This window comes from Acanthopagrus latus, chromosome 21 (assembly GCF_904848185.1).
Source record: "Acanthopagrus latus isolate v.2019 chromosome 21, fAcaLat1.1, whole genome shotgun sequence".
In the NCBI taxonomy this organism is placed as follows: domain Eukaryota; kingdom Metazoa; phylum Chordata; class Actinopteri; order Spariformes; family Sparidae; genus Acanthopagrus; species Acanthopagrus latus.
The window spans coordinates 2,782,601-2,808,598 of NC_051059.1; the positions used below are offsets into that span (position 1 = coordinate 2,782,601).

Below are 25,998 nucleotides of genomic sequence, written 5' to 3' on the forward strand. Positions count from 1 at the left end.
CACACCTGTGATAATCCGCTGTTGTCACCATCAATATTAGAAGGTGCTCCACATCAAAGGATATCAAGCCTCACATGGTCATCTATCACTCACAACTTCATCATCATGGCCCATCACGTCGGTCATTTCAACACACTAGCTGATTCACACTGTGTCTCAATCTTCCAGAGCATCTGTCTAGAGTCCTACCAGTGCATATTCAGTCCCCCCTCTTCAGCTTCTGGCTATGTACTAAATCAAAGTCCCCTGCATAGATATTTGGAACCAGACAGATGTATGAGAGGATGAAGCATCTTCCACCCTGAAAATGCATGACTTTGCTTAGAATACTTTACAATGCCTATCTCAATTTATATGCCACTTAAACCGGTATCCATATCGTATGTATGTTTAGCATTTTAAACTAAAGTGTATCTGTAGGTTAATTGCTGGGATTCAATTTAACATCAGATATATTGATCGATAAATCTGTCAAGACAGAGATATTTTATTTTCGGATCTAGCTTTAATCCCAGTCATATGGTCTACATCTAACAACTAACATTCAGTCTGGGTTTCATGACTTTATCTCGTTGTGCATCATCACTTTAATCTATGTTTGCTTGCGTGTGTGGTATGTTCAAATAATAGCTTGTTTGCCTGCTGACCTTTTGCCATCATATGACTTCTGTCTGGTCTTTACTTTAAGTATTCATTCATATTCATGGTCATATTTGTGACTTCACAGACCTCATGACATTTTCCAAACGGTCATCATCATAATTCATTTATTTTTGTCATCCAGTCTTAATTTCAGAAAATAACAAGTCTCTCCTGATTTAACTACTTTTACTGTGGACAGAGTGGGCTCATTCATGATGTCATCCATAGCAACCGAGTTAACCCCTGCCTCTGTTGGAATTTTTATGGTGAAAATTTTCAGCCAAACAGACAGGTGTCTCGTGTAATATTTCATGCACCACTTAACACTAACTAGCTTATTAATGACCCTGTCAATCAAACATCAAGGGCGACACCCACACAAGAGCAGAGCGGTATTCCATATTAGGAAACTTTCCCTTCTCCTGTGTATTTGAACCAGAAAATAATAATGAAAATATTACAGGCACAGCAGGAAGGATGTCCTTTTTTGTTTAGTTTTCACTATTACTTGTAATGTTTTATTATGATCTGAATTTCCAATTTCAAGTTTACTATGGCATTGCAACATGAAGCTGACTTTTTGGACCCATCACTCACTCTCCATAACACCTCAATCACGCACTCTTTACTTACCGCTAGTATCCATGTATTATCACACTCTCTTGTAGTATGACACATCACAGAATGACCTCCGGCGATGCTATTGGCTGTTTGTGTATCACAATTGAAATAAGGAGAGTGCAATACAACCCTTCAAATGTTTTAAGCATGACACAGAAATTACAGGATGTGTTATTATGCAAAAACTGTGTGAGCTCAATAACTGCACCAGTGGCAATGAGAATATAACCACACTGATTTGTTAATCATATTATTATGTTAAAATTGGTCTTTGTAAGTGTGGAGAGAAAAAGAGGAGATCTTCTTACCCTTACCATCTTAATCACCAGAGACTAATGAATAAGTAAAAGATACAATTTTTATTACAGCAAATGGTATTTGATAATGAGACTTGTCAGAAAGTCTTTTACACTTCGATCGAGAGGTGTCTGTCCTGAGTGTTAGCAAGAAGAATCCTCCATGGGGTCCAGACACTGGAAAAGGGGGATTCTTTATTAGTGTCTCGGCTATATTCCACCCTTGAACCCTACAGCCAAATGACTTTCTTAGTAAGTAAATGCAGGCTTTGCTAGCCTCTTCACTGGTTATCATAAACCTATTTTAAAACATCTTTAAATGCAAAAATGCTCACAAGATATTTTGTCAGTAAGTCACATATCAAAAACTGCACTGATCTAATCGACAGTATTTAAGGCCCCGCCACATCAAGCTTTCATCCAAGAAAAAGGTCAATAAGGAGAACAATACAAGACCTACGGTATTGTAACATTAGCATAGTAATAGAAACTCCTATTGACAACACAACAACATGAATGGCAATATTCCTCAGGTGTTTTGCATTCTGTACAGGTTTAGAAGCCCAAGCCAGAGAAGCCACCTCTCGCTCCTTAGCCCCAGATGCCACAAGGCATGTCTGTGTTGTGCTCTGGCAGCATCAGGGCCACCACAGTTGGTCCTGGCCATCTAGACTGGCTTGCTGTTCCACCAGGCACCCCACAGCTTGTTTCAGCAACATCCCAGAAGTGGCTCTCTGCTCTGCATCCAGAAGAATCCACAGCAAGTGGATTTTTGACAGAAGTGGAACGAAGCCGCATCAAGTTGAATAGAGCAGATCCGAGCCAGGCAGGAAGTCAGACACAGGATTGGCAGGGAGAATTAGTTACATTTTCAAATGAAGCACCCTGTTGGGATCTACAGCACGCCACAGTATAAATATCCATGTTCAACACAGAAATACTGTGTTGAAGACAATTTTGGACTGTAGGTCTGGTGGGATGCCATCTTAAAGTGAAACCAAATCTTTATTTGTGATTGAATATGAGTCAAACCTTCATGTAAAAGCATAACAGGCAGGCTTGAGGAGCGGTCCACCATCACTCTCCTTCCTATTAGGTCGCACTTGGGGATCAACACTTTTTGTCTGCCATGACGGCAGCGAGCCAGAGGTGCAGCAGCTAACGTGAGTGGTTCAAAAACTCTCTTTTTAGTAAACTCTGTGTACACAAACAATGTTATCAATACTGGTGTTCACGTGTAGAGATCCTGGTGATACTACGAGCAAAGTTTCATGTTGTGTCGAGCCTTCTTAGTGTTTTAAAAATAGTGATTTTGATGCTAGCATAAAAGTGCCCATGGCACTCCCATTGAAAATTAGCTAGACCAAAAACGAGAAAATCTTAAAAGTGCCTCTTTCATCGTAATTATGCTTTTAAAATTGCAAAAAAAGCCTTGGTTGCTTTTTGGCAAGAGTTTCACTTTAAAACGTTAGCACTGGACAACTTGGGAATGCAACGCAAAAATCAACCATCCAAGCAACAGGAGCTTTAACCATGAAGCACAAACATCAAGGAAAAATAATGAAATAACATAATCTGAGAAGTCAACAGTGTCAGACAGGCGCAATGCTCCCCTTCTGAAACAGTCCCAGTGAGATATGAAGGCATGTAGAGGACAGAGAAAAACATTGCTGCACATGCAGGTAACAGCGCGGGGCTCTGGGGAAACAAGGTGTCGGACCCTGTCCCAAACAGTAAGTTTCTGTAAAGATAAGTCCAATTTAAAGATAGGTCTGGAGATATTTTGTATTTTAGTTTTCAGCACATCCCTGAAAAAGAACCAAGCAACCTTCCTGACATTGTATGTAATAGCAAATTTGAATGACTCAGTCTCAACAAATTGAACCAAATTAAACAGAAGTGTGTGCATTAATGGTAATGGTAGAACATTATCATGTTCCCAGTGAGACAGTGATGATGTATTTTTTTACATTTTTGTTTTTACACAACAACGGAGCTCTATGGAACAAAGGAAGAAGATCATGTATGTGACGTCTTGGATAACACATACAATACTTATTAGGAGGATACATTTACTGTTAGCTTGGCTTTGCACAGTGGACTTTTACCAAAGAGAATTTAGAATCAGTGTTTTTCAACATAACTGAAAGTGAATCTCAAGTGTTCCTCTTTCCTTGTAAGACACTCACAGCAGAGCGTACCAATCAGGAGTTTGTTTTCATGACTGGCTCACTTCATGAGGACTGCTGTGATAAGCCACCCACTGGCAGACTATGTTTCATCTCAAGCCACCCTCATTTCTGGTCTCCCTCTTTCACCATTTTCTTTCTCCCAGAACAATAGCTAGAAAATTATGATGAACTCCAGCTCGTGTGCTTAAGCATGCAGTAGATTGTAATTTTCTTCTTTCTTCGTTTCTTCTATCTGATAAAAATATTAAACTTACACACATCAATTAACTTTACGCACATTTTGTATGCATAATGTGTGGGTGAGTATGAAATAACAAAGTGTAAAGATTATTTGAATGTATGAAAATGATCTCAAAAGTGTGTATGAGGAGGCCGCAGTGAAGTATGTTATTAGAAAGGCTTTGTTTGGCAAATGGTAGTTTGCCCCTTCAAATTGCACCCCTCTGTTCATTTGAGAAGGTAGAATTTCTTCAAAAAAAACCCCAAAAAACAAAAAAAAACTGTGGTGTTGTAGGCCTCCTATCACCCTCCTAAGAGCACCTAAACAGGGTATTGAAAGTCAATATTATAGTCAACTACTTAATACACACTGAGGAACCCAAAAAAGTATATATGGCATACAACATATGACAGTCATTCAACTTAACCATCTTAACTCATTGATACATCATGAGTACCATTTAATTATCTCATGGAACTATTAACACTTAAAAAGCGAAACATGTATATATGTATTAATATCATTTTAATATCCTGTGTGTACTAACTGAACTAACTAAAACAATGTGTGTATGTTTGTGTGTGTGTGAGTAATGTAGTAGAAGGGGTATCCAGTCCAGTTCCACTGCAGTGATCTATAAAGACCCAGACAGCGTCACAGTGATTCAGGCTCAGCAGCCACCTACCAGGCCACAGCAGCAATTTATAGCTTTTTAGGCATGTGTGTATGTGTATGTGTAAGTGTGAGAGAGCATATAAAAGACATACTGTTACTCCCTGACTTTGCAGATGCACTCTATTTGATGCATATTTTGTTCAATGCTATATTTAGATTGTGGGCACTATTCAGCTCATATCCCATACTGTGTTCCTACAACAACATATTCAAACAAGACCAGCAACTTGCAGCAAAAATAGATTAGATCAAATATTTAACATGAGGGGCTGTCACATGTTTGGATGTCATACAACAAGTACTAGAGGACTGTAAAATCCTAAAGAAGCTAAAGAGTACACCAAGGCTCAATCACATTTCCAATTTGAACTGCTACTCTTGTTTATTTCTCCTATGAAATAAGATAACTTATGAAGAGCCTCATCCATCATCAGTTGTGGTTGGAATTTATGTAAACAGACGCTTCCGTCTTCAGCTGTGGTGATTTATCTTGCGTTACCATTGCATTTATGGTATTGTCACAATGAAAAGCAACAATTCATTCACAATTTCATACTATCAATTAAGTCTTCAAATAAAAAATATCGCTGCTTCTCTACATGGCCACTAGCAGTGCTTTATAGGCTAACGTTAGCAAACTGTGAGCCTACCCTGTCAGTCTGCACTGTTAATCAAAGAGCAGTACCAAGTGAAGCAACTTCACCACAAGGATTCTTATATATTGAAACTGCTGCCATAGAGCAAAATAGATTGTGGTATCGTGATACTGCAAAATAGCAATGTCAAATTTGATGCCCTGGGGAACACCAGGGCAAAATCTTCATGATTTTTCAAAAAACACAAATAGAACAAGGCTTTTTTGTTTGTTTGTTTGCTGTTTTGTTTGTTTATTAAGTACGACAACATCTTATTTAATTTCAGCTCACCTGCCTCGCCTGACCAGACACAGCTCACAACAACCAAATTTGCTGTGTGAGCACCTTTCATTTGCAGAGGTACACTATATTGTCAAAAGTATTCACTCACCCATCCAAATAATTGAAATCAGGTCTTCCAATCACTTCCATGGCCACAGGTTTATAAAAGCAAACTACAAACATTTGTGAAAGAATGGGTCGCTCTCAGGAGCTCAGTGAATTCCAGTGTGGTACTGTGATAGGATGCCGCCTGTGCAACAAGTCCAGTTGTGAAATTTCTCTCCTCCTAAATATTCCACAGTAAACTGTCAGTGGTATTATAACAAAGTGGAAGCGATTGGGAACAACAGCAACTCAGCCAGCCTGAAGTGGTAGGCCACGTAAAATGATGGCGCAGGGTCAGCGAATGCTGAGGCACATAGTGTGCAGAGGTCGCCAACTTTCTGCAGAGTCAATCACTACAGACCTCCAAACTTCATGTGGCCTTCAGATTAGCTCAAGAACAGTGCTTAGAGAGCTCCAATGGGTTTGCATGGCTGAGCAGCTGCATCCAAGCCATACATCAGCAAGTGCAATGCAAAGCGTTGGATGCAGTGGTGTAAAGCACGCCGCTACTGGACTCTGAGCAGTGGAGACGCGTTCTCTGGAGTGAGGAATCATGCTTCTCCATGGGGCTGTCTGATGGACAAGTCTGGGTTTGGTGGTTGCCTGGAGAACAGTACCTGTCAGACTGTATTGTGCCGAGTGTAAAGTTTGGTGGAGGGGGATTATGGTGCGGGGTTGTTTTTCAGGAGCTGGGCTTGGCCCCTTAGTTCCAGTGAAAGGAACTCTGAATGTTTCAGCATACCAAGAAGAGATGTTTCAATACTACAAACTTTGTGGGAACAGTTTGGGGATGGCCCCTTCCTGTTCCAACATGACAGTGCAACAGTGCACAAAGCAACATCCATAAAGACATGGAGGAGAGAGTTTGGTGTGGATGAACTTGACTGGCCTACACAGACTCCTGACCTCAACCCGATAGAATACCTTTAGGATGAATTAGAGTGGAGACTGAGAGCCAGGCCTTCCTGTCCAACATCAGTGTGTGAACTCACAAATATGCTTCTGGAAGAATGGTCAAAAATTCCCATAAACACTCCTCAACCTTGAGGAAAGCCTCCCAGAAGAGTTGAAGGTGTTATAAATGCAAAAGATGGACCAACGTCATAATAAACCCTATGGGTTAAGACCGGGATGTCACTTAAATTCATATACGAGTCAAGGCATGTGAGCAAATACTTTGGCAATATAGTGTATGTAGCTTTGCTTGCATATGGGCACTATTGTATCCTTTCCCTTTCCTATACATTTGCCTAAAATGTGAAACATTTCCTAGCAGCACTCCTGTTGCAGTCTTTGTCTACCAGTTGCAGCAGTTTTGTACTTGCCATCTGTCATGGGCTAACACCAAAATCCAGAAGAGCAAATGAGACTAGTGTCAATGTGACAACTACCCTTTTCAGATAGAGATTCCGCGATATTACCACAGTGAAGGCTCACCTCTACACGTCCTTTGTATTTTCACACTGAACCAAGCAGCGCTGGCATGAAGCTGCCCCAGTGTGTCTTTTCATGCAGCATGTGCATGGTTTGTTATGGAGCCATTAGAGGCATGGTTTTGTAGTGTGGGTCCACCCAGTTTCCACCTGAAAATCTAAAAATGTATCCACCGACTCTTTATAATGATGTGGATGATGTTATAATGTGTTGTGATTGAGATCCTGACCCACCATCATTGTGCAAGAGCCACCTGACATATCACCCCTGTCCTTTGCTACTGGTTCACCCTTTCACACTAGCATTGTCTTGCCTCTATTGCAGCTCTGTTACTACCTCTGCTGGTAGATCGTGGCTGAACGAAAGTGTCCCCCCCATTCTGCCTCGATAACATTCATACAATGTGCAAGGCAGAATATTGGCGTAATATTCAGTAGGGCTCATGGCACTGTGAGTGAGTGAGTGGGAGGAGGTGTGCTTATGGGCACTGAAGTGTCGTGTGCATTTTTGAGAAAAAAGAGTGCAAGAAAGCTGGTACAGGTGTTGATATGCAGAAGATGAGTGCTGAAAGCATTTCAGAAATTCAGAAACTATATGTATAGAAAATATGCAGTCTTTTTTTTTCCCAGGCAGCCACAGAAATTAGATATTTTCAGCACCTGAAGCATAAAAATAATCATTGTGGCAATGCTGGTACTGCAACTGATTATTTCCCTGAAAGCTCAGAGCATGTAAAGGCCCCCACACACCGCCCAGCCGTCCAACTCCCTTATCCGACCACTCTCCTAACGCTCTGTTGCCTCTTGTCTGACCCATTCGGCAGAAAAGTTGCACTGAACACAACGCTTCGACGTGCTGCCAACTCCACAGCAGCGTGTACATTCTGCACTTGCGCGAGATGCAATAAGCGGGTGGCCTTTGTGTTGTGAGATGTAAACGAGAGGCTTATGCATGTAACTCTCTTTACTTTCGATCAAAATGAAACTTAACTATATCAGATAAAAACAGCTGCATACTAAACATGCAGCGAGGCATTACCAAACGATCACAGGTAATTCGTCCTGAACGGACATAACAACTAATCTCGTGCCAGTACTGCAAAGCATGGCGACGGGGAATGACGGAAAGGAGTGCATAGAAAACGAGTGCGCACACAGTATTCCGACCCTCCCACACATCGCGCTGATTCGCCAGCACACCGCCAATCAGAGAATCCAATGGCTCAGACGTCCAACGGCCCTCCTCCTCAGACGTTGCGTGCTGAGTCTGAACAGAAAGCGTCCGAGCGGCTGTTGTTCCCGACCTCGTCCAAGTCTCTCCAAATGCTTCAGATGTCCAACGGTTGGGCCGGTGTGTTTCCTAACCATTCTATGGTTAGGAAACCATAACTGTAGCAAGTACTGTATGTTGCAATGCACTACCAACAATTATTAACAAACAAGGTATGGCAGGTGGAGTTATACTTTTTACACATTCATCAGTCTTTTTGACATCGTACATTTTCCAATGTTTGCATAAGCACCAGTTCATGAAAAAACAATGTGAACCTATCCTTCAACATGCCACTATGTAACACTGTTAGTCCACGTGCATCAGGTCTGCTGATGAAACTTACACGTGCTCACTCTATATTTAAATGTAAAAATTACATTTTGATGCATTGCACTAATAACATACTCTCTCATTAATATTTAATAATGTTAATAAAGTCACTGAACAGGAGAGAGAGCAGAACATGTAGAGGGAGGACAAGGGAGGAGAGGGAGACAGTGGAGGAGAGAGGAGTGGAAACCAGCGTAAATCCCAGAACCCAGAAGTCATCAATCTTCCACTGAGGCGGAACAAGGCGAGCTGGCCCACTTGGAGCCACATAGAAACTCTCCACACTGTCAATGTATCACACTCATTCATTTCCATCTGCACCAGCACTCCCTTCACCATGCCAGGATCAATCTGACAGGAAATATAGATAGAATTGTTTTGTTTATTTATTTACATATCCATGGTACCAGGTAAAAATATAATATAATATAATATAATATAATATAATATAATATAATATAATAATATAATATAATATAATCTTTACTCAGTTATAATGTTAAAAGTTCAACATTAAAAGGTGATAACTTACATTGTTATAAAGTTTCATGTTAAAGGTCTTTTGGTACTGAATGTTAAAAACAAAATAAGCAAACAAGTGAGCCAGCCCCATGGTAATATCATCAACCAGAGGACATCTGTGTAGTCCAGAAGCATGCCTAGCATCAACCTCTATTTACTTAAGTGGAGAGCTGCCTTTCAGTTTTTTTACTGCTGTAAAGATAGCTTTCTGATAAAACATTGCTGGCCCTGCAGTAGAAAGTCACAAATACATATGAAATTGGTGCTTCATGACTAGAGAAAAAGGAAAAAAAGACATTGGTATTCCCTTTTGCTTAAAAAGACAAAAACCTACAACAATGTTATGCATTGTGCCACATCAGACCAATAAAGACATCTCCTGATGGGTGACTTACCAGTTGGTTTTGGCTTGTCATGCATTTTGAAACAGGAAAAAATAAGTCAGCCAGCTGGTAACAAACAATATTAAACCTCAACAGTCTAAACACAAAAATGTTTTTCTGAAAACATCTTAGACAAGAAACAGAAAAAAAAAAAACAGGATAGTGGTTCAGATTGATTAGAACTACCTTATTTTACAGTTTGATCTGGATTTTTCAGTCTCTGGTTTCACAATACAGAGGCATTATGGCAACCACAAAAACTTTCTGAATACCTTTTAGGTAAGAAATGGACAGTGTAGTAAAATAATCTTGATTTATAGCTCTCAGACAGTGAAGATGAAGTAGAGTGTCTGACTTTGTGTATATATGTGTATTGTCTGTGTGTTTAACGCCTACTGATTTATGACACAGAATCTGTTTTTGATTCTTACTTTAACTTTAATTGGTGTACATTCTGTCACAAATACATAATGTTTTAAAGTTATCAGGCATTTTAGTGTGTGTGGCAAAGAGGGCCTTTTTTTTTTACGAAATTACACATAGTGGTATAATTTCACCATTTTTCATTCTTTAGTGTTCTGAAAAGGGACGTACTACTCCATAATAGCAGAGGACACAGAATAAGTGGAGTGGAGCAAAATGAGATATGTGCCTCGAGGTTTCCAGCCAGTGTTCCTTTGAGGGAGGGACAGCTGAGATGCAGGTCATCGTCAGGCTTAGTTTTTCTAGGAGGTGTCCCAGTTTTCTGTCTATAGCCACAGCTATAGACTCAGTCAGAGCTTTCAGAGATTACTTGTGTTTTGACTGTTTCTTTTGAGAGGTTGAGAGGCTGCTGATTATTACTCATGATAACATGTTCAACAAATTTAATTTCATCATTAATAACCATCCCTGAGTTCCCCCTGTTGAGGGCAAACACTGCTGAATTAGCACTAATGTCACTGTCATTCATCTGGCTGGTCCACTGGGGCATGAAGTCGGAAGTGATCAGAATCTGGACATTAAAAGTGTGAAGACATTTTACCATTAATAGTGTGTTGTATCCCACATGATCGAGGATGAACTTGAAAATAAGGAAAATCACATTTGGACATCTACAGAGAGGTTGTGAACCAACTTCATGTGTGAATATCTGCTGGGGACATTCATCGCAACAAACAGATCAGATTGTGTAGTCATCACACCATGACCTGTTAACCAAGATCTGCACCATGGTGGCAGCAATATCAAAGTGAAGGCTGAACCCAGGATTTAGTCTTTTCATTGTTTTGTTTAAATGTAAAATTTGAATATTTGTTGCAGACTTCTAAATATGCTTCAGAAAACCTACATTATTTCTGCTTGTTACACATCCAGTGTAGATGGTGATGTGGTCTGTGTGGGCTGAGTCCTCTGTAGGAAAACTCTGCCCTTTGTGTAAAGACATGTATCAGCAAGGAAAATAGAAACAGACTGTCAAAAGCAGACACTAGACCCACAGAAAAACAGTGAATAGCACCAGACTCACACTAACATACAAAGAAATGCATTGTTTTAATGCAGTTTCAGCTTTGTGGCAACAGTTTAGGTTTTAGTTTAAACTTGATACCAACTGTGAGGCAGGCTTTATCATACCAACTGGTCAACCTTAGTTAGGACTTTGCCACTAGTGCTTTTTGTTGTGCTGACTCAAATGCGCTGATTAGCTTTTCCATTATTATTATTATTATTTCAGCAGCGTCAGGTTGAGCAGAGCCACGTCTGGAATGGAGCCTCTCCAGGGTAGGGCCAATGAGCAACTTAAGTTTCCGAAATAAGTTGTCGCTTGTTTGTTTGTTTGTTTTCTTTAGCTGGATGGGAATGTGTGATGACCAAAGAAGTTCTCTGTGATGGTGATATCCACAAACTTAATACAAAATATCACTGCTCAGGCTCAGCTCCACTGATGTACAGCGGACAGGCTGTGAAGGCTGGGACTTTGCCTCCTTTTTTTCTAAAATCATCAACCAGCTCCTACATTTTGTTGATACTGAGCAGTAGGTTGTTCTCTGTGCACCAGGATGTACGATTTTTGATATGATCTATCATCATTGTTCATAATGCAGCCAATGATGGCGATGTTGTCCACATAATGCACAATAGAGTTCTCTTAATGTCTAGGAGTGCAGTCATAGGTGCAGTGTCACTAGGAAGGGGCTGGGCACGCAGCCCTGGAGGGCTCCAGCGGTCACTATTGAAGTGGCGGTGTGACTACAAATCTGTAATCCCTTGGGTCTGCTTGTGAGGTAGTCAAATATCCAGTGGCAACATTTTATACTCAAGCCCAGAGTGTTTTTCCAGCTTCATGGGTGAGATTGTGTTGAATGCTGAGCAGAAGTCAACGAACAGTAATGCAGCCGATAAGGATGGTGTCAGCCACATACTAGATACAGAGGTATTCACTGACGTACCACCGTACTACAGAGCAGCTTCTTTTCCTTTCCCACACTACACCGCTAAATATTTGTATTTTTCTGATGTTACTTCATCATTTATTTATGTATATTTTTTGTGAGTAGCACAAGAGGACTACATCCATAATTTTATTATAAAATGTAATCATTGTATAATTGTATTGTTAAATTTGGAATAACACACTTACTACTCAAAGCTGATAATTCTACTTTCTTAACATAATAGAACATTATAATATATATTACACTATATGAACTTTTTGCTCATTTGCTCATGCTACTGTCACCACCTTTAAAGTAAGATATGTTAGCGAAATTACGTTACTCATGCTTCAGAAAGGCAGCGTGGCATTGCACCTGGTAATGATTAGCTGGTAACTCCGTCTACAGCGATGTGAGGAATATTGTTTGTTACTCAGGATATCTACAGTGACTTCGCACGAGGCACTCGTCATTGTAATTTTGTTGTATTGGTCAGCAATAGAACATCAGGGCTTGTGTTGTTGTTGTAGAGTTGCTCTGTTGAAAATGTGGACTTAAAGCTATATACCAGTTTTTAAACTGTATTGATTTTGTCAAAGATTATTTAAGTGCATAAGTGCTGTGATTAATGTTCTAACAATATGAACATTCAAATGCATACATTTTATTTTATGTTTTGCCAGTGGTCGGGAGTTTGTTCCACCACTAAGGTGCCAGTAACGAAATCGATGCTTTTCATTATTCTTAGCTGCTTTGTTTTTTTGTTTTTTGTATTTTTTTCATCTTTCAGGTACTGCACACTATTGACAGAATAGGTTTTAATTATATTAACATAGCTTTAAGCTACATACATCCTCATCCTGTGGAGTCAACCAGTCGGAATACGGACAGTGCCATCCTGCCATTGCTGAGCACAATGAGGTCCAACGGAGTCATCAGGATTTTACAATCATCGTCAAGATTCAATTCCTCTGCTGCCACTTAGCGTCTACAGTTATCAAGTGCAGCCCCCCTTTTTAGGACCGTGGGTTACTGCAGTAATGCAGCAGCAAACAGGTCAAATGAAAGGAGACACATCTGTACTACTGTGCAGATCATCATGGCCCTAATTAAGCTGCGTTACCTGGGGGCAACAGGTGATCTGTTTCTTATCTGCCTGCTTTTCTCTGTAGGTGCTTGAGGCAATTTGTGTGACACACTTTAAATGTCTGCCCCACTAATGTTAAAACCCACCCATAAAGTCATGCAACTCAGCGCAGTACCCTTACTTTGTGGAAAAAAGTAAAAAATGAACACCACTAATTGGCCAAGACGAGGAAACAGGAAATGAGGGAGAGTGAGAGGAAAAAGTTTTGGGCTCAACCCGTTTCTGTGTTGGTTCCCTCTTCCTGATTCAGCCCCCACCTACATTCCAAAGACATGTAAGTTTGTTGGTTATCTGTTTATGACAAGAATACCGAGGAAAATAAGAAAAAAATAATTCAGTTGAATAATTGTTATTGTTTATTCACAGTTTTATAGTAGCCTATGTTTAAAACGAGGCTTTAATTGTGTTGCTTATATTTTACTTGCTATTGACCTATGTTTTCATTGCTTTTAGCTTGTCATATTTACTTGTGTTTGATCTGGTTTTATAAACTTCTGAACTACATAGTTGCACTACTGTAACTGTGTTTTGAATAGTGCAATATAAATAAAGTTTATGATTATTATTATTACTTTGAGGGGCGATGCACACTCTCTAGCAACATAGTTATTTCTATTTTTTGTATTTAAATTTTAGACGTTCAAGTTTGGTCAGTTTCTCTAGAGACAGTAATGAATTACAGTACACTGAGGGCAAGCAGGGAGGTAGAGCTGAGGATTCCTGCTCAACTTTATTGTCTCAATATTGCCTGGAAAGCATCTATAGATGGTGTCTATGGAGACAAACATATGAAATGACAGTGCAGCGTGCCGCTCATCCAGTCGTCGATCTCTCCCTCCCCTTGCAATCAACTTAAAACAAATCATTATCCAGTCAGAATGTCTACAGGATCTGCAAAAGGAAAACAAAATAGATTGGATGTTTCAATTTTGAATGTGCATGTTGCTTGTTGGTAGATAAGAGGTAGATAAGAGGTAGTGTGGATGTTGTCAAATGCCAAATAGGTAGCACTCACCTAACCCTAAATTAATGTTACAATTTTTGATACATACCGTAATTATCTTTCGATTGACTTTTTCTATCACCTCTAATTGAGCAAGTGACAGTTCATGTTTTAATCATTGTTTCCATGGACATTCTTATAATTCCACTTTGTTCCTCTTTTGAGTTTTTCTTGCTTATTTACCCACTACTTTCAGATTACTTACAGTGTGATTGAGCCTGTTCAAGTGTCTTGACTGTTTTTACTGTAATTGCTAATCAAACATTTATGGTCACAAGTGAATACTAACTCCTGTGTTGCAAGTTTCACTCCATTCAAACATAAGCTTTCATCTTTGGATGACACAAACAGATCCCTCTCAGCACTGTTTGAAACTTAATACACTTGAGACAAGAATACATGTTTGGAATAAAATGAATACAACATTTTTAGAATTGGTTGCTTAGGCTTCAGACTTAACATACTAAGTTTTTAATCTTGAACACCTATCAGACAGTGTAGTCACCAGAATAAAATGTTGGCCGTTAACTTTTCTCTAAACCAGTGATATGTTCATGTTGATATTTCCACAAATGTGCCAAAGTCAGGTCACACAATATGTGTATGACCTGACTGTCATGTTGGGATGTTCAGGACAACTTGTGGTGACACAAACTGGATCAGGTAGAAGCTCTGAAAAACTCACTTTACACTGTCCTCCCATCTGACTAGTTCTCAACCAGCTGGTGAATTTTACACACACACACGCACAAACGCACGCATGCACACACACACACACACACACACACACACACACACACACACACACACACACACACACACACACACACACACACACACACACACACACACACATGCACCACATCTGGATCACTGTGTTTTTGGGTATGTGGTAGAAATAAGCATTTATACTCATATACTAATATATACTAGATAAATTTGATACAGGTATTTGTTTTTTGACTACCATAACTATGTTCAGTCGTTATTTCATTTTAGTGAGCGGACAAGTGAGAAGGCTGTAAAGAGACACACCTCTAAATAAAATACTAGATGTAAATCTATTCTGTGCAGTGGAAGTGCCAAGAGATGCATTATTCAACAGTACTGTGTGAAAAATGAAAGCCATATGGGTGAGAAATTAATGTGAATGTTAAACAGTAATAAATAACTGTGCAACTGTGTCACATGATAGAATCAAGTACTGAAACAGAACAGAACAAAAAGACATAGTAGCTCTATTCAAAGTGGGGAATTAGGATAACAAACACATTAAAAATATGCAGATGTAAACACCAATATCAGATTGTTTATTATCCAGATAATATGTCTGGATACTGATCAGATTTTAATTCCACATGTAAATGGGGTATAAGTGGAGCATTTAGCAGCTAAAGATACATTTCCTCCGGAGCTGGTGGAGACCAAGCTTGCCTTAAAAAGAGAGCACACAACTTAATTACTACTACATACTACAAATTAGGGATGGCAACACTTACCGCTTACCAGATACACATGTCAGTCTGTTGGTTAATTTGCATACCAACACACTGTCTGCTAACCCAAGAGCAGTTTGAGGTAAAAAGTGAGGCACATTAAAAGTAATAGCACTATGGTAAACTGTACCACATTAAGAAGACCTGCAGCCATGTCTGAGGATGGTTCGCTGCCAAAGATCATGTTTCTGTGGGCCAGGGGGAGAAAGTGTGATGTACTGGTCTGAGGAGTATGGCTGCCAACAATTAAAATCTTGGAGATTAATTAACCAAAATTAATTGCACACACCAATATTACTTAAGTATTCAAAAACTGTTTCAGTGCAAATGTATTTTGGTCATTGAATGAATCATTGAATAAATGGACACTTTAAAATTTGAAAAGAGGTGATATTTCAAGCCTGAAGTACTCCAAGGGTACAACCATTCCTTGCTGCAAAAACTGAGCTTCTGTCAACAGTTCAATCTGGGTTTTTAAAGGGTTTTTAAAGCCTAACTCGAGTGTGTTTTGATATTTAGGTGATCTTTCCTGATACGTTTTATAATTTATGATAATTGACTACAGTAGAATATGGGACTTTTATGTCATCCACCAAGTTTGGCTTCTTTTGTTATAATAAAAGCTGATATAGGGTTGCATGTAGTCTCTACACAAGGCGGTGCCATAACCTACACAGGGGCCAACAGAAAAGTGAGCAATTATACATGTGTGCTGGCATTTCTCTCGATGGTGAGCAGACAGCAAGCTGACTTTCCAATTTAAACACACCAACCTATCCATCTCACAGCTGTGTCTCTGGGCTAAAGAGAGCAGACAGGCAGAATGTCTGCAGAGAGGGCAGTCCACTCCATACAAACCCAGGTCAAACCACTTGGTTTCGGCAAGCCTGCTTTTGCCACCAGGCTGCCCTTCAGCCGGCAGCCAAGAGAGGCTCTGGAGACTATAACCTAAAGAGAGCAACCAGCTGGTTAGGAGCGACAGCAAAAGCCGATTAGTGCAGTGTATTTATTGGGGAAACTTTTCCCAAGTGAACCAATCAGCCGGTCTGGTCAGTGCCACTGCAGACGGTCCGGTCAGTGTCATTGTGATATGCAGTTGCATTTCTGGGGAAGTGCATGTCAGGATAGGATGTAGGTTTGGCATCGATTCAAATATAATCCACATCTAAGTCTTGGTTTGAGAAAGCATGTTAACAGTCACCTGCCTCCATCATGTTTACAAAGCTGCTGGTCAAGGGGCATCAAAGAGTGCGATTAATTTGCGTAATTTTAAATTTAAAAGTTATTTATTCTACACACATTAATCAAAATTAACGCACTATGTTGACTGCCCTAATTAAAGGCTGGAAATACTCAATGTGTGTTCAGTGCTGCTGTGTGGCATTATCTTTCGCTTTTCATTCAACAGGTTAGACCATTCACACTGGACACCTGAGACATGCTTCTAATGCATGTGTCAAGCATGACTGCTACATTGCTTCATCTACATTAATATATACGATATTTATCAGACACTTTAGTGACTTACATTAATTCAGACATACATTCATACACTGATGGTGATGGCTGCCATGCAGAGTGCCAACCAGCAAACTGAGAGCAGTTTTGGGGTTCAGTATCTTTTCTAAGGACACATGACATGCAGACCAGGAAATGGAACCAACGACCTTCCACTGGCGCTGGCTCTACCCATATTTGTTAAGCGTGGCTGCTGCGTATCTTCACTAAGAAAGTCTGGCCTGTTTAGTGTAGAATATGTCATAGACATGGAGAGAATCCACACAACAGGTGAGGGGCAGTTTATTTCCTGTGCACTCTCTTTCTTTCATGTTCTATAATAGTCCAATAAATAATGCTACAGTTAAAATATGCACTTTATTTGTTGTAATTATCACGATGGCCAAAGACAGGAGTGATTTCCTGTGGCGCTCTGTGGTGCATCTTGGTGGGATCAGTCTAGTACTGAATGTACTCCTGTAGCTGACCACCATGTCATGGAGTGGATGGGAGCCATTGTCCAAGATGACATGCAACCTGGACAGCATCTTACTCTCTGACTTCACAGTCAGAGATTCCAGCTCCACCCCCACAACGTCACTGGCCTTGTGGATCAGTCTGTTCAGTCATTTGGCATCTGCTACACAACAGCATAGAGGATAGCACTGGCCACTACAGACTCATAAAACATCCTGAGCATAGTCTGGCTGATGTTGAAGAACCTCAGCCATCTCAAAAATTAGAGAGGTCTCTTTTCCTTCCTGTAGATTGCGTTACCCTGTCCAGCTTATTATCAGTGTGGACCCCCAGATACTTATAATCCTCCACAATGTCAACACTGACACCCTGGATGGAAATGGGTCAACAGCAGCTTGGTTCTCCCCAGGTCAGCAACCAGTTCCTTGATCTTCTGTGGACAACTTTGTCACATGGTGTAAGCGGAACCATCTACAGCTCAATGTGACAAAGTTGTCCACAGCATTCCTGTACTCATAAATCCAACTATTGCTGAGTAATCTGAGAACTTCTGGAGATGACAGGTCTCTGTGCAGTAGTTAAAGTCTGTGGTGTAAAGGTTGTTCCCCCTCTGGCTGTCTCGCTATTTCAGAGGGGTGAAGGAAAATCATGCCATCATATTTAGTGATGCTAATAAACGCGAGTGAGCCCAACAGCTCTCTAACACCTCCATGCTGTACACAGGCATCTAGTGTGACCTGTTAGGAGATCGGCCACCAATCAGTGTGGTAGAGGGCGAAGGATTCGAAGAGCTAGTCACTACCTCAAGCTTGAGGTCATTGTGACTGATCACATCGAAAAGCACTTTGAGAATGGTAGGCTAAAAGTCAAGCTGGCCAGACAAGCCAAGGTTAGCTTCGACACGTGACTGCTCAACAACTCTCACTGATAGAAGTTAATGTCACAACTACATTAACTTTATCCATGATGACATAATGAGATGCAGCCAGTGTGCTCCTTTCGTCAGAGTTGACATTAGCTGAGACTAGTGTGCTCCTCTCTCAGAGCCTCCCGTTCAGCACAGCAGACAACCTTGTTGAGAAGATGAGCCATTGTCCTGCAGCTCCCTGATTCAATGGAGCTGTTATTTAATAGGAAAGCACCACTTGTATTTCATGTAGTTTGGTGTTTTTTATTTTTTTATTTCAACTTTGTATAATAATTAACCTGTGAGTTACATTAGCCAAAACTGACAACCCTACTTAAAATGAAGGGTTCTGTTGGTCTGTGTTCATTGGATGAGTAAATGTGCAACTCACATAATTATGTGACGGTATGTTGTGTTTAAATCTATTTGCACTGCACACAAGTGGCATTACACAATTAAAAAAGAAAAGAAAAAATAACAGCTACAGACCATCTTGCAATGAGATCACAACAGCTGTAAACGAACCTGGTCTTCATTATGATCTAAACTACACACCTGTAAATTTTCCTAACTGTATATTTTGTATATAAACATATACATTCTGTATATCTGCTGATAATAACAAACTGCTTCTGTGGTAGTACTTTCTACAACAGGTGACTCTAGTACCACATTTTTCAGTGACTACAAGCACACACACACACACACACTCATTCACTGTGCCACCTGTTGTATAAACCTATTTACTCTCTTCCCAATTCCTGTCATAATGTACATCCATAAATGTGTACTATGAGTTCTATATCACATACACGACACAGACAGTGATATTGGGGACTCAAACACAAAGATAAAATTAATAATAAAGACAAAATTACTCTCAACAATTACAGTGTTTCTGTAAAGAAGAGTAATATTCATCATTCAGCAGGTGAGTGCTATTAAAATTATTTAACCATCAATGTAATATAATACACAGGAAGAGTTAATGTGTGAATGTAGTGATGATAGCAATGCAATCTGATACATTGCATATTGCATAAACAAGTACAAACAAGTCATAAAGAACTGGCTGAGCTTCATCATTCCATCACCAACAAGTCTGCTCCACTCAATACTAACTTCTTCTGTCCACTTGACTTATAAACAAGCCCTACAGTTAGTTTAAGGAATGCTGGACTTCCTGAGAAAAAAAAAAATAATAAAAAACTCTGATCAAGCATCACATCACATCACCATAAACTGATCAAAGGGCTTTAATCACAGGCATGTTCTTCCACAGAAAGCGAACAGGCTTTCCTTTTTAGGGATGCACAGCATGTCCTGGTTGCAGCTCCTCTACTGTAGCTGTCACTTCTTTAATTGATTTAAGAGAACCTAGAAGCCCCAACCACCTCTGGCTTAACGTCCAACCTCTCACATTGAATACTTCAAGAATAACCTTGATACTTGGCAATACGTGACAGAAAGCATTATTTAAATTTCTGTGTAGAGTCAGTGCCCTTTTGTTCAATCTCTCATTACTGAGCAGTGTAGGAGAGGAAAGCAGAGCAGTTACCTCGCTAAACCCTTCAGTGTCCCTCGGTGCCTCCAGTGTCTAAGTCCAAGTATTTCCCATTAGTCTCTCTCTGTGGTGATTTCTCTGTCCGTTAGTTCACCCTGTTGAACTAAAAGCGCGGTCTGTCAGCCCGGTTCCCTCTCCTCCCCTCTCTTCTCTGTGGATCCTCAAAGCGCTCACTCTTTTTTTCCCTTTAAGTCCCTCCCTTTCTCTCTCTCTCTCTCTCTCTCTCTCTCTCTCTCTCTCTCTCTCTCTCTCTCTCTCTCCCTCTCTCTCCCTCTCTCACCCCCCCTCCATTGCTGTACTCTCATCCAATTCCATCCAATTCTCTCCAGAGTCATGTCCCTGTCATTTTCTTTCTAGGTTTTTCTCTAAAATATACATATGTAGTTATGTGTTGGACAACAAATTTAAAAAAAAATGTTCAAAATGTGAAGAAAAAAAAAAAGTATTTTGGGGCTTTTTTAATGTTACATGAAAAGATCAACATCATTTTCACATCTGTGTTATTGGGAAGTACAGCAAACCCTTCTGTCATTCTAACTTAAGCCTTCATGCATTATCAGAAGATCCCACTGACCATTTATTTCTGAAATGTATTACATATTGCTAGTTATGTTCATTTGAAAGTAATTTGTGTTACTTTAATTGCAACTAGGCACTGTAAAATGGAAGAAGGTAATACTGTTTTGCTACTGTTTTGCCTCAGTGTAACCTCTATGGCAACGTTAGCAAACCTTGTAATTAGTTTTGGCTAATTTTGCGTCACACTTTTTAAAATATTGTTATCTAACCTTCTGTAGACAGAAGCTGCAAATCTTTGACAGCATTCAGTTGCAAGACTCCTTACTGGTTAATATATATATATATATATATATATATATATATATATATATATATATATATATATATATATATATATATATATATATATATATATATATACACATACATACAAAGTCAGAGTGGACACTTCACTTTGCTGTACAGGGTAACAACAGAACAACAGGATCTGAAAAGGCCTGTGACATGTGGTCACTGTAATCACATTTTTAGGAGTGTAATGACTACCCAAGGTAACAACAAACTTGCACAAATGAAACCATTTCGGTCTGCTTGAACGAACAGTGTGTGAATCCTTTTTAAAGGAGCATGTTGAGAAGCATAGCAATAAGGCTACAGATTAGCCCTTTTACTTGTCCTTGACTGTATGTGAAAAATGTATTTCAGTCGTGGGTGAAAGAAGAAAAAAGAAGGTTTCAAATGTGTCGATCCCCGAGTTTGATGTGTGAGATACATTGTGCAAAATAGCCATGTGATGGGAAAATCTCAAACCAAAGTGCTAGCTGTATCCCACTGCCTCCAGTCCTTAAGCTAAGCTAGACCACATGCTCATTTATTTCTTTCTTAACTCACAGGCATAGCAGTTATATTGATCTTTTCATCTTAATCTTGGAAAGAAAGTATCAAAGCACATTTCCCAAAATAATGGGAAAAAAAGAAAAAGATGTTAGTGTGTAGGGTATGTATTCTTGCACAGAAGAAAAGCCGTAGTTAGTTCAAAGTGAATCATCACATTAATAAAATAAAACAGGAGATATATTCTGAATGTAACAGATTCTCTCTGTCTCCGTGTTAGTTTCTCTTTCTGCTCAGTTTGTGTCACAAAACTTCTAATTCTCTCCTCCACTGGCAGAGCCTCTTCCTCTCTTTTCATTTTATCTCATTCCCTTGTTCCCTGCTTCTCCTTCTTCTCCTCCCACCCCACAACACCACCCCCCCACACATCCCTCCAGGTAAAGATATTTCAGAGTTGTTGACAGAGTATCAGTCGTGAAGATTCCAGGCAAACAGTCTGTTTCTCTACCGGCTGTTTCGCTGTATTGTAGCTGAGACACTATCTGACTGCCTTTCCCCTGAGCTTCTCAAGCAGGGTTTCTCTCCCAGCACTTAATCACACACACACACACACACACACACACACACACACACACACACACACACACACACACACACATAAATACTCATAGAGTTACAAGTGTGCCTGTTATGACAGCCAAGCGCACAAACATTGGCTCCTGCATAAATATGAGCACACACACGGGATGACTTGTGTTGCTGACTTATGTTCTTTTTATGTATGCACACAAAAGAATATAAACACACTAATAAACATTAAAAACCCCACACATTTGTTATTTATGACATGCATGAAGACATTTGCATGCTGAAAAGCACACAAACAAACTTCTGATGTGACATGCCTTCATGGCCACACATGCAGCAGGTGAACAAACAAAGACAAAGACTAAATTGTGGATTAGCATCACCCCCCTCCCCCATCGTAAAGCCTGACACTGCAGGTCTCCTAAAGACCATGCCTTTCTTAACCAATTACAGACTTAACATGTGAAGAAAAGCATGTGTGTGTTTATGGGGAGACCTTGTTGTCACAGCTAATGCATTTTTCAAATGTTGTGGTGAAGAACATTCAGCCTCAGTACATGACAGCAACTCCTTGGCTGAGTAGTTCGACAGTTGATCTGATCAGCTGTTCTGTATCTCTTTTTGATCTAACTGCTAATCGAATAAGCTGCAGCTCTTGTGTTTTTGATGGCATTTGATGGATAACAGTCATTCACACTCACAACATTTGAAAAAAACTGTTTTTTGTTGTTTTATATTAGGTGACACACCACTGAAAGTGAGATAGAGGAGGGGTGGGGGCTGGACATAGCAAGAATGGCTGTAAAGGAAATAGATAGAAACATTGATGAATAAAAAAATGTAATTTAACAGATTTAAAAAAGAGCAAAGAAAGAAAGAGAGAAAAAAAGATTGTAGGATGTTGTAGAAGTGTGAAGTCTCATGCGTCTAAAACCACACACTGTTTAACTCTTGGCATCTGAAGAATGTTTTCTTCATTCTGGTTTTGTATGCAGTCAGACTAGTGGAGAAATAAAAATTGATTGATTTTTCATATTTTCAAAAATATGGAGCGACAGACCTCTGATTTTGTCATGGGTAGCTGTGCGGCATGTTTTGTCACAATCTAGTGGATGTGCTGAAAACATTTCGGCTCTGTAGGAAGTATGTGTGATTTTGTGTGACGTCTAGAAAATGTGAAGTTTGGGGAAGATTCAACCATCCACAGTGAAGTTACAACTTCCTTTCTTCATGACGACACTATGAAATTAGCCGGGCTGTCACACCCAAACTGTTTAACAAAAACTCACAGTTTTTGGTATGATGCATCATCAAAGCCTGAAAGTCTTCTTGAGCAAATTTGAGGTGGATATATTTAATCTGGGAGGCGTAGTACATCTAGGTATAAAGCATGTAATTACCTGTTACCAGTAGGTGACGCTTTGACTATGACTAAATCTGGCCACATGGCTGTAGTCACACCTATACTCTTGGGGTCGATTTGAACATGTACATTGTTTCATGTTTCACTTCCTCTGACATTATCAAATGTGACGTCTTGTCACAAGAGCCATTCAACCAAATCACAAGCTCATTATAGCTTTTCATCATCGATGTGTGTTGTTGTGATTAAGAAAAGCAGCTTGTGTGGCTCTGGATAATGCCTTCACATCTTCATAGTCTTTATGATCACCACATCATCAAAACATTTGCTGACATATGTCTGTAAAAATGTATATTCTTCAAGACTGATGTTGTTATCCTGAGTGGCAACATCTCTGAACATTTGCCAGTCTGTACACTCAAAACAGTCCTGGAGGGCTGCATTACCTGCATCTGTCCACACTCATAGTATGAACCTCTGAATAAACTCTGAGTAAGTAGGCTGAAAAAGCAGAGAAATGTGATCTGACAGTGTGTGGAGGGCTTTGTTGTTGCTCCCGGGAATATCTGTGTATACATAGTCCGAAACTGGAGAGGGACCTCAATATGAACATCAATAACTATAAGATAAGTGGCAGGCAAAAAATGTTAAAGGCTACAAAAATAGGAGTGCCCCTTTCATGTGCGAGGCCACATTACAGATAGACTGAACACCGTTCATGCTACCAGTAAAGTCTACTCCGCCTCCAGAGGACCAGCCCCTGTCAGTAAGCACAGTGGATATGAGAAAAATCCTGCTCAGAATGAATATACTAAATAATACGCGACACCTGGCCAGGTACTAAAAACATCACCTAGCTGATGTTAATATTGACATTCCTAACAGGAACAAATTTGTTCTTAAGTTCCACTTATGAAGATTTTACGAAGATTGTGGCATTCATGATTTTTTTCTTACCCAGGATTTATTCTTAGGTAAGAACAAATCCTACAAACACTCAGGAGTACTCTTACACACATCTCAGTGCTGACATGTTGGCATGGTTGTGTTTTTCCTCCTCTTGTGCAGTTCAATAAAATACAATATTACAATTTCATATTTTTGGTCATTTACAGAGAATTTCAATGTAGGAACACAGCTACGAACAATTCTGAGGCTTATGAACGCGTTGATGAATCTCACGTAAGGTTTTCTGAGGAACCCCTTAAGAGCAATTTAAGAAAGAATTCTTAAGAAGTTGTGTCTGGTCTTAATGACTACCGCCCTGTGGCTCTCACCCTTACCCGATGAAGTGCTATGAAAGACTGGTTCTCCAGCACATCACACACGACATCCCCGCCAGCTTGGACTCAGGATGCACCGATCCGACTTTTTCAGTCCCGATACCGATGCCTGGACTTTGTATATCTGTCAATGCCCGATACTGATCCGATACCGTTGTTGTATTACTGACACTGGGTCGGCATCTAAAACAATTAATTCTAAAACTTTCTGTGTTATTGCCAATGCTTTCAAGCTTTCCATTGGAAACTTTTCGCATCATTGAAGTGCATCTGCCAGTGTTAGTTGCTGGGCTGTACCATCTCCTGCTCCTTTGGTTTTGTTGAGCAGCACGAATTTGGTGTGCTCCTTAGCATGGTGCTTTTGGATGTGCTTGATTGAATTTCCCTCGGGATAAATAAAGTATCTATCTCTCTATCTATCTATCTCTCTCTCTCTCTCTATCCATCCATCCATCCATCCATCTAGGTTGGTAGTATTGTACTTTGCAGTACTACCAGCACCCCTCAAAACATTTACTTTGCAGACATTGAGTCAAAAGGCGAAGCTCTCGATTTACTGGTCAATCTACGTTCCTAAACTCACCTATGGTCATGAACTTTGGGTCATGTCCGAAAGAATAAGATCCCGGATACAAGCGGCTGAAATGAGTTTCCTCCGCAGGGTGGTGGGGCGCTCCCTTAGAGACAGGGTGAGGAGCTCTGTCACCCGGGAGGAGCTCGGAGTAGAGCCGCTGCTCCTCCACATCGAGAGGAGCCAGTTGAGGTGGCTCGGGCATCTGTTTCGGATCCCCCGGGACGCCTCCCTCGGGAGGTGTTCCTGGCATGTCCCGCCAGGAGGAGACCCAGAGGAAGACCCAGGACACGCTGGAGTGACTATGTCACCCAGCTGGCCTGGGAATGCCTTGGGATCCTCCCGGAAGAGCTGGAGGAAGGGTGCAACATGTGCAACATGCCCTTTCCGTGTACATTTATGGTCAGCGGCAGAGCGAACAACTGACATTATCTTAAAGACTGGCTTTGAATTTTGTGCATTACGCAAATGCTAGCTAAACCAGGTCAGATGTGGAAACATTAGCAACTACTACGGTTTATCTATCACTGAACAAGTATGGAATTTAATGAGATGCGACACAATAAACACAATGCAAGTACAACAGAAATGGTACTGACTTTTCTTTATTCACCTGACAGAGTGTCACAAGAGCATCCTTCCAAAGGAAAATATCTAAAATCACAAGCAGAAACTATGAGCAACTGTCCACTACAAGTTTACTACAGCTGAGAGAAAAAGTCTTTT

General features: G+C 40.2%; 1 protein-coding gene across 1 annotated transcript in view; it reads right to left on the reverse strand.

The window, feature by feature from the left end:
* cdh12a (cadherin 12, type 2a (N-cadherin 2)) overlaps nucleotides 1-20,239 on the reverse strand; it is a 97,639-nt gene extending 77,400 nt beyond the window's left edge. The window contains exon 1 of the mRNA XM_037084040.1: nucleotides 20,109-20,239. The gene's annotated coding sequence lies outside the window, so the exon portion shown is untranslated. The remainder of the gene's footprint in view (nucleotides 1-20,108) is intronic.
* Nucleotides 20,240-25,998: the final 5,759 nt, after the last annotated feature.